At 39.6% G+C, this 9,334-nt stretch overlaps 1 protein-coding gene and 1 long non-coding RNA gene across 9 annotated transcripts in view; one reads left to right on the forward strand and one right to left on the reverse strand.

The window, feature by feature from the left end:
* MTUS2 (microtubule associated tumor suppressor candidate 2) overlaps positions 1 to 9,334 on the forward strand; it is a 249,480-nt gene that overhangs the window by 203,852 nt on the left and 36,294 nt on the right. The window lies entirely within an intron of this gene.
* Positions 1,296 to 7,535, reverse strand: LOC108499134. Its single transcript, XR_001875436.1, has 3 exons — positions 7,417 to 7,535; positions 4,804 to 4,942; positions 1,296 to 2,113 (listed from the first exon to the last, which is right to left on the reverse strand). It is a non-coding gene; the product is annotated as an uncharacterized LOC108499134 (long non-coding RNA).

A 9,334-nucleotide genomic window follows, 5' to 3' on the forward strand; every position in this document is an offset into this window, starting at 1 on the left:
TGATCGGTTCATCGATTACTCTCCAGAGATACTATACCAAGATTTCTATTAAGAATGGGACAGAACAATTCATTGTTGATCAATATATGCAAGGTGCATATATGAAAGTGTTAATCACACCAGAATTTGAAGAATTTTTTGTCTTCCATCACAGAACAGAAATATTTAACAAATTAAATTTTATAGAATTTTGTTTTTATATAGAATAGAGGAAATTTGGTGAGGCTAGACAAAGTTTCCACTAAAGAGGAGCATATAAAGACTCATAACTCTCATTAGCAGTGGGGTAGATGAGATCTGGCCTGTCTGGGTCAGAGGAATGCCTTCCTCTCTTTGGGAGTCAAAAAGACGAACCTCCCTTCAGAGACATACCTTTCAGCACTTCTTTTGTTTTTAAAATATTTATGATGAGACCGAATGTCACTCTATAAAGTTACTGTAAAGGAGGAGGCCATGCCTCAATTCACAGATAATCTTCAACAGTCTTTTCAAAATGAAATCTTTGAAAAAAGATAATCTAAGGAAGGTTGCAATAAACACAGAGAGAGGTGAAATACCAAGTTCCCCACTCAGAAAAAGTAGTGACCACCGAATAACTTGACACATATTTACATACCGATAGCTACTTTCCAGTAACCTGTCCTCCCTCTGGCAGATCCATGTTCCTCTCTCCCATGTAGCCAACCTCAGGCATCACCTGATAGCTCATTCTGTGGCTGAAGCCTCACCTGGAGATGCCCATCATAGCATCCCAGAAGTTCTCCGGCCCTCAGATACACATTTATGGCCTTTCCTACCCTCTCCCTGCTTGTATCTTCAGATCTCTGGCAGCAATACTTTTGTTTGGTGATGTTACATTCCCTCAGGGCAAAGTGGCATGGCTACATTGATATAGACATGTCCAATAATGATGTGTATAGGCATCATAATAATATTAGCAATAATGATCAATGCAATAGAACTGAAGTTTTTTCAAGTTATTTTACTTCTTCTATAGTCTAGTAAGAGGAACAATCTCTAACAAAGGTCTGTCAATTCTAAATGTCCATCAAACCAATGATGTGCCAGCTTTTTAATTGTAGAAATAATATGGTTTTAGCCATCACAAAACATAAAGTCTAGCTTCACTTGAAAAATCAATCTCTACCTTCTTATTGTCAGTGCAGTACAACCTGTTTAAGTTAACATTAGCTTTTGTTTAATCAAGTTACACAGAACAAGTCACAAAAGGATGTCTGGATTGAACTGGTTGTTGGTGTGTTGAAAACAGATACTACTTGGCTGACAATGTATTCCTCTTTTTTGAGCTCCATGTAATGTTCACATTAGAAATCAAGACATTAAAATTTTTGTTATCCTGCAGTTATCCCAACAGAGTGCTAGACATTTTACAGATGACATAAAGATGATGTTGCAGTCCTGGAGTGCTTAGCACCTAAATAGGCAATAGCCCAATTAAAAGTGGGGAGTCAAAGTGACTGAGTCAGGAGATTACCCTATGTTTAGTTTATTAGGGGATTTATATGAGGAGATAGTCATGTGTTTGTGTGCATGGGTGCATATATCTGCATGCACACAAGCACACATGTATGGTCTGGTCTACTGTTCATGTATCCTCTGGGAAGACGTGTTTTCAGTGACTGTATAAGGGATAGGGCTGGAGCATCACAGCGTCTGGAATCACCAACAGGGTCACAGTTACAGGCACCAAGGGAGAAGGACCAGACAGTGAGATGACCTGACTGCATCACCTGAGTGCAATGTGCGGACAGCCAAGGAGTCCCACATACATTGGATGGTGCAGAGACAGAAATGGTTGTGTGTATGCAGCTCTGTGAGCTGTAAAAGAGAGCCCAGCGAGTAGTTTCCCTTCTGCAGACAGGGATATTCCCACTGTTCATGTTCATTTGCACCAAGCAGGTGTGATGAATATTTTACATCCCACACAGGTTCGTCCCATCTGCCCTTGGCAGTGTTTCCTGTGGCGCAGCACGTGTCTCTGGGCAGTTGCAGAAATGAACAGCAGTACGTGTCCTCAGCAGCACCGCTGGGCTGATGGCTGCCTCCCAGGCAGACAGGCTCCACAGCTGTTATTGCCACACTCCGATTTCATCTGTGAAGGAAAAAAGGCTACATTTCTTCCTTGGTTTTTTTCTTGAGAAAAGCGACCTTGGTATATATAGTGTAGAGAACTCTGTTTGGAAAGACCTAAAAAAGGAGCAAGTATATATTGAATGCTACTGCTAAAGTAAAGAGGCCAAAGTAAAGCTGCAATTTAGTGCATTTATCACAAATATAAACACAACATCTTGTCCATTAAGCTAACTAATCACTAGTTCTTGTAGAGGAAAGCTAAGATACCTTTATAGACATATATATGTAGCAGATGATTGAATGGAATCGTAGAATCATTTAGGTTGGAAAAGACCATTAAGATCATCGAATCCAGCTGAGGTGTAATATTGAGGTGTCTGCTTTAACCTGCCTCACATTTAACTCCAGGCAGGAGATAAGCACCAAGGCAGGTCTTCAGATAGGCAAAGCCCCCCCTGCCCTTTGGAGAGGCAACAACAACTCGCAGATAACTTGCAGGTTAGGGAAAGATGCGCTTGATAGGTGTAAATGCCTGCAGAGTTATTCTGTCCTGGAAAGTAGAAGGAAAATGTTCATGAGGGACTGGATATTGTCCCTATATCTCTGCATTTCCAGTAGGGTCCATGTTGCAAAAGAAAATGGTTTCAGGATTTCTTTCTGCTCTGACTGTAAAGAAACAGAGATCACCTCCTTATTTGGTACAGGCTTCCAGATATTTGGCCTGATCTTTTTTTTTGCTTTCGCCTTTTGCTAACTGATATTCTTAAAAACAAACACATTACAAAGGAGCATAACACACTCAAAGCAATGGCTAAATGCATTGAAAGGATTAATTTAGAAATAAGCATGGAACATTTGGATATATGCTATATATTTGTATAGGTACCATACAATTGACCATAATGCTTGAACTTCTTTCCCACAGTCTTGGAATATCTTCTGTTTCATGTAAAATTTCATTTCACCTATCTTTAGTTAAAATGAGATACTAGAAGTTACTGAGTTTTAGGTGCATTTAAAAAAAATTGTTCCATCTTCTTTCCCCTGCCCCAAAGGTGTTTTTAAATGTCATTTGTAGAAAGACTCCAGACTATTTACTGTATTCCCTCACCACGGCATATTCCTAAACTACAATGCTCTGCTGATATAACTCTGTCTCTCCAAAATTACTGTTGCAATCCCAGGGGGTGAGAGTGAAAATATCGTAAGTCTTCTTATGTAGATTCATCAGCAGACGCATTCTGACCTGATGCGCGAGAGGGATTTTGTGGCATTGTAGTGGAACTTTCCTTGTTGATGAAAATTCCTCGCAAATATGAGGTTGTTCCAGTGCAAAGCAAGGCTTGAAAATACAGATAGACTATGATTACTATTCTTACCTTAAGAATTTCAAGACTGTGTGCCACATCTGCAAAAACCTCTCATATAGACGTTCTGACAGAAAAGCATCACTTTCTTTATAACTGGATTTCTTATTTGATCTTCAGTTCTTCAGGTACAATTTCATATCCCCATTGCAGTCCATGTGGATTGTGGTTACAGATTTTAGCAGCTAGAGACCCACATATTTGATTAGCGGACTGCAATCTGCCCACACTTTGAGCATATAAAACCAATGCTCATATTCCCACTGCTTCAGTTTTGAGGAGTGATGGATGCAGCAAAGCCAGGCTAAAGCCAGCTCTGCCTGGAGCTGTCTTTCAGTACAATCCTGACTTCCCTCTGTGCAAAGCCCAAGACTTCTTCCCTTCACCCCCACAATTCTGGCTGATACTAATCGGAGAGCCTGGCTCAGAGAGAGTGTTTGGACCTGTCAATAATATGGAGTGATTTGGATCAAGGGAGCTGAGCCCGTTCAAACAAAATGTGTTGAAATGCAACCAGATGTTAATTAATAAATGTAAATGCAGCATACAGGTCATGCCTACAGAACCATGTTCTGGGCGTCAGCTGTAAGGGAGCAACTCCAGAAGTAATTAGAGTTTCTGCTGTCAGCACAAATCAATGTGAGCTCCTGTTGTGAACATGTGTTATGAAAAACTGTCAAGATCTTGGGGTGAGTAAGCAGAGACATAGCAAGTAGAAGTAAGGGGTTGATAACACCTGCACATTCAGCACTGGGCAGACTAATAGGGAATATATGACATTTAGCTCTGGTGCTCACACTTTAGAAACAATGAAAAGATAGGGAGGAAACAGAGGAGAGCAACAAGCAACTGTGAGATCTGGAAAAATCCTTTGCTGTGATAAATAGCAGAGCACAGCTGATTTTCTTTGTAAAAAAGAACAAAGTGGCTTGAGTCCAGAGCAGAACAGTCCCCATAAGAAGTGTTTTCTGTGTACCAGAAAGCTCTTTCCTCTAGCAGGGGAAAGTTTAGCACAAACTGCTTCAACACATGAAAGAAACACAGACCTTTAGGAGTAGAGATGATCAGTTATTAGAACAAACCACTGGGAGAAGAGAAAGCAGCTCCACACCTTCATGTCTGCAGTTTGCCAATGGATGCCTTTGTAGAGGGGATGCTTTCATCAAATGTAGTTATAGAACAGTAACTGTGTAAAATGTCATGTCCCATGATACAAAAACCATGTTATTTGATTGAACCATCTCTTTGTCCTTTGTCCTTAAATTCTACAAAGATCTGTTGGCTGCAAGAATATCTGGACATACAATATTTCATGATACAATGGGTGTTAGAGGGGAGATACCTATTTTGAGGTTGGAAGCCTTTTCAGATAGATGTTAAAATGAGTTCTCCATGCAGAACAGCTTTTCATCACACTCTCTAATGCAGAGTTACTTGCATCTTCTGAAGTTTCTGGCAATAATCACGTCTTGATGCAGGATCTAGATTAGATGGACCATAACTCAAAGATAAATATAAATGGTAATTATTATGTTCCAAGGACTTTGACATTTTTGCTGTTCTTTCCAGGGGAAAGTATATCTACTAGATACTCTTTCTATGTCCTCACAGACATCCAAAAACATGTTGCTATGCTTTTGAATCAGATACCCAAAGCACAATCTGTCTCTCACTTAACCTCCCTTTCAGGTCTGAGCTGTCTGGTTCCAGAAGTGAACTCTAAGTTTCAGCTGCAATACTCCTGGAATTCCTTGGCCTTGCTCTCACCCCGGAGATCTGATTCAAATACTACTTCCTACAATCACTTCTCGCACATTATAATTTCAGAAGGTGATTTGAGAACTATTTATTATGGTTCCTTCTTAAAACCAACTCTAACTACAGAGGAATTAGTATTTTAAAAATAAATTCTAAAAATCATCTGAGTTAGGTTTTCTTTGTATGAAAACATCCCAAGGTCACAACTGATAGATTGGATTCTTATTAATATTAGTAAGTACTCTTCCTCTCAGCAAAGCACTGAGAATCTTCCTTATAGGAGGAACTTGGTTCATGTAAAGCTGCTGGAATTTTTTGTCACTGACATTACTGTTCCAGGATGTCCCTTGCTCTGCTTGGCCTTAAAATACAGCAGCTTGGAGTTGTCATTGGCTTTGGTCCAGAATAACTCAGGAGTGGAAGAGGGGAGATTCCGTGTTTGTTGGGGGAAGAATGGAACATTTCTCTGCAAAGTTGATTTAAGAGAATGGCCATGTGCTTCCAGCTACTGAGAGGTTTGGAATTTAGAAACAGCCTTGCAGGGGATGTATTCTTGGGTAGAGGGCAGGTGAGGAGTTCAGTGAAAACATGCATTTTTCCTTGTGATCTTGGTGTATAAAGGATATTTCATATGAGAAGACATGAATTCCTTGTCAGCAAGAATTAGTTCATTTGGAATTCTCTGCAAATGCTTCCTTTGTACTGTTCCAGACCACAAGAGCTAGGAAACATACTAATAAAGTATTGTTCTCTCATGCATTTTAATCCATGGCCTTACAAGCTACTGACATTAAAATAAATGTAAGGCTACACTAGCAGAAATAACAAAAGTCTGAAGGAATTCTGTTTAGTTTCTCACATTCTTTGTATATGAGAACTGAATTAAAAAATTAGTCAGCTGGCTGGGCTCTCATGCTTGAGAAACAGAGAACATATAGGCCATGTTAAATTGTTAAATTCTAGAGTAAATATTCTATTCATCTAATTATGCAATGGCATAATTGTATAATTGAAAAACTATATAAAAAATGTTTTCTTCCATATAAGTTGCCCGAGGATCATTAAAACCTCATGATACTGAGTAATACGCAAAATATGAAACCTTACTGTAAATCCAAGGGAAATTGCCATTCAGGGGACATCTGGCATGACTTTCATCTCTAACCAAATCATCTAGCTGAAACTCATGACTGACTGCTCCTGTCTTCAGAAATCTCAAAATCACTGTATTAGATTTCTGAATCATTTTTTTAAGTTAGGTAAGAACAAAAATAACAGCTTCAACCTGGAAGATGATGTTCTACATGTATATGTGTAAACTGCAATGTGGAGAATTGTGCTACTAACAACAGAGCTGCGTCAGAGAAAACTTGCAATGCACCTCCAACAAGGAAGATGAAATGTACTAGTGAATGTATTTTCTTTTTGTATTTCTATGGTTTTCAGTCTGACAAGATTAGGGTTCAGGGGCTTGTGACAGGACTCTCCTCACAGCTGAGAGCAGTGTGGACTCCATTCCTCGTCCTGGGGAAGCTGATCCTGCCCTAGCAAGGTTGACTCTCCTCAAATTCATCACTTTCTCACTCCATTAGGTTTAATCCCAGTCTGATTCACTGTACAAAGACTTGTGTGTCCGCAAGGAAGGAAGCTGAGACAAAAAAAGTGACCAGGAGAAGGGAAGATGAAATCACTTCCTTTGACAGCAACAGTCATCTTCACTGGTTTCAAGCACTCACGGAAATATAATGTGACTAGCAATTTCAATAAGTAAAATTGGAAAGAGAATTTAGGACTAGTTGAGTCTGTTTTCAAATTACACTGTATGCAGAACTGAAGAATTAACAATACTGATAATAAATGCATTGCATCTTTGAGGCCCATGCCTGGTTTATTGAAAAATAAATTCAGTCTCCCCGGTTGTCTGCAATTTTGTCAGAATTAACTTCTCTCTTGTAGATAACAAAATTCTGTGGAATTCCACCTGCACGTTCTGTCACACAAACTATAACTAACAGTTTTGAGAAGAGTATGTGCAGAGAAATAGGTTGTGATAATCACATAAGCAGTGCTGGATGTCCCTTCTGCCTGCCTTGCTCTCCCATCTTTGTCATGAATGATAATTCGTGGCACACCACTTAATCATATTCTGGGCCTCCTGTTCAAAATGCATTACTGGAATAGCTTTGTTCTATCCTACCTTGGCACTGCCTTAGACAAAATGCTGGCCCTCACTTAATGCCGCCAAGCAGGCTTCTCCTCACACCATCCTTTGGAGGTGCTTAATGTTGGTGTCACAGCCACCTCTCACTGTTGACTGCAGAGAATGCCAGGAGGTGGCAGTTGCCAATAGCCTGACTTATCCATCACTCTTGAGAGTTGAGACGTCACAGAAGTTGCAGAGTCTCAGTTATGCACCACGTAATCAGAAGCTGACCTTCTCGTCTCTCCTTATCTCCTCATTCCTGTAGTCTACTGTTTCTTGTCTCCCTTCTCCACAGCATATTTCTTTGTCCTCTGAAATGCTATCTGCAGAATCAGGTGAAGCAGTTTTTGAACTTGTAGTATGCTCCACCTCAGCCTTCTCTCCCCATTATCTCTCTCTGTATTCCTATGGTGTTTTCTTCAGTCCTCTTGGTCCTCACTTGTAACCACTGTCTCCAACTTTTTCCTAGTCTCCTAAGTTTATTTCCATAAGCACTGGATACTGTTGATAACTTATTCCTAGAACTGGCAGTCCTCTTGCAAAACATATTTGCATCCCTTCATGTTTCCTGTGCTGTCTTTTGCTCTCATGCCCTCAGACTGTTATCTATTCAAATTAAGTTAAATATTTGTTTGAGTACTTCGCATGGTATGCCCCTCAGCAAGCATTTCCAGTGTTTCATAAAGGATGAATAATATGCAGTTCACTTGAGGATTCTCCTACTCAGTGACACACATAGTACAGTGTTACTACCTTTATCTCCCAGAGCTTTCCCAAGACTTCGGTCCCATTTTTCATTCTCCAAAGATCTCCATCTTCACACTTGCCAAATCTTTGCGGGCCAGCACTGCAAAGATCCAGGGAAAGCACTATCACTCCCAGAAAGGTTAGCCAACCTCCATAAAATAGGGAAATATCAGATACTAATAGTTAGGAATCCCAATCTTCTTATATATGTTAGAATATATGTATAGAACCCTGATGAAACGATTTATTGTTTATTCTCTGTATAGCAGGGTGTATCCACTGATACATAAAGACCATTATGGAGTTAAAGAGAATAAAGTGCCCCATTTGGGGACCTTAGTAAATTATAAAATATGGCTAATTTATCCCTACCTCTCCCAATTTAGTTCAGATAGATGTGAAATATTGAAATTGCTTGGACAGTAAATAGGAAGTGTATTATGTGTTTCATGGAGAGTAGCGTTGATTCTGCCACTAAAGGAAAAAATTGCTGCCCATGGTGCCTCTTTACCATTAGGATAGGTTGTTTACAGACTAAGCATCCTCTGGGACATTTAGGAAAACGTAGATGTCTTCTTTGGGCTGTAATTACCCAGGAGCTTTTACCCTGTGAGGTACTAACTACATTGTGTTTTCACTGAAGTCAATAAATGTTTTAAAACATAACCTGTTAAGTCGCTTGTGGTGTGCAACTCTTTTTGTGTTTTAAAATCTCTTTTTAACACTTTTAACAGACTTACTCTTCTTATACTTGTTGCTGATTCTATACATAACAAGGAACTTATCTGTATTTTCTGTTCAAATAATGAAATAAAAGCTACAGCTTTCATGTAAGGTGTTTTTTACCTTAACAGCACAGTTTTTTTCAGCCCCTGTTGATCTCTTCTTTCTGCCTTGAAGGGCAATGTGAGTTCAGATCTGCTGGGACAGAGTTCCATGCAAACCAGTTTGCAGAGGCACATTCACATTTTGGCTGTGGACCATCAGCAAAATGCATAGCAATATACTGGCAACAATGCACAGACAAGCAGTACTGAATGGATAGGAAAGGCTAGCAAAGTTCATTCCAGATCATCAAATCCAGTCTCTTCCTGTTACCAACAAGCAAATCCTATAGCTTCTTCCCTAAAATGATCAAATTTCCATTTAAAAGTAATTATATTTT

Source organism: Lepidothrix coronata, unplaced genomic scaffold, assembly GCF_001604755.1.
Source record: "Lepidothrix coronata isolate B3197 unplaced genomic scaffold, Lepidothrix_coronata-1.0 Scaffold69, whole genome shotgun sequence".
Lineage (NCBI taxonomy): Eukaryota > Metazoa > Chordata > Aves > Passeriformes > Pipridae > Lepidothrix > Lepidothrix coronata.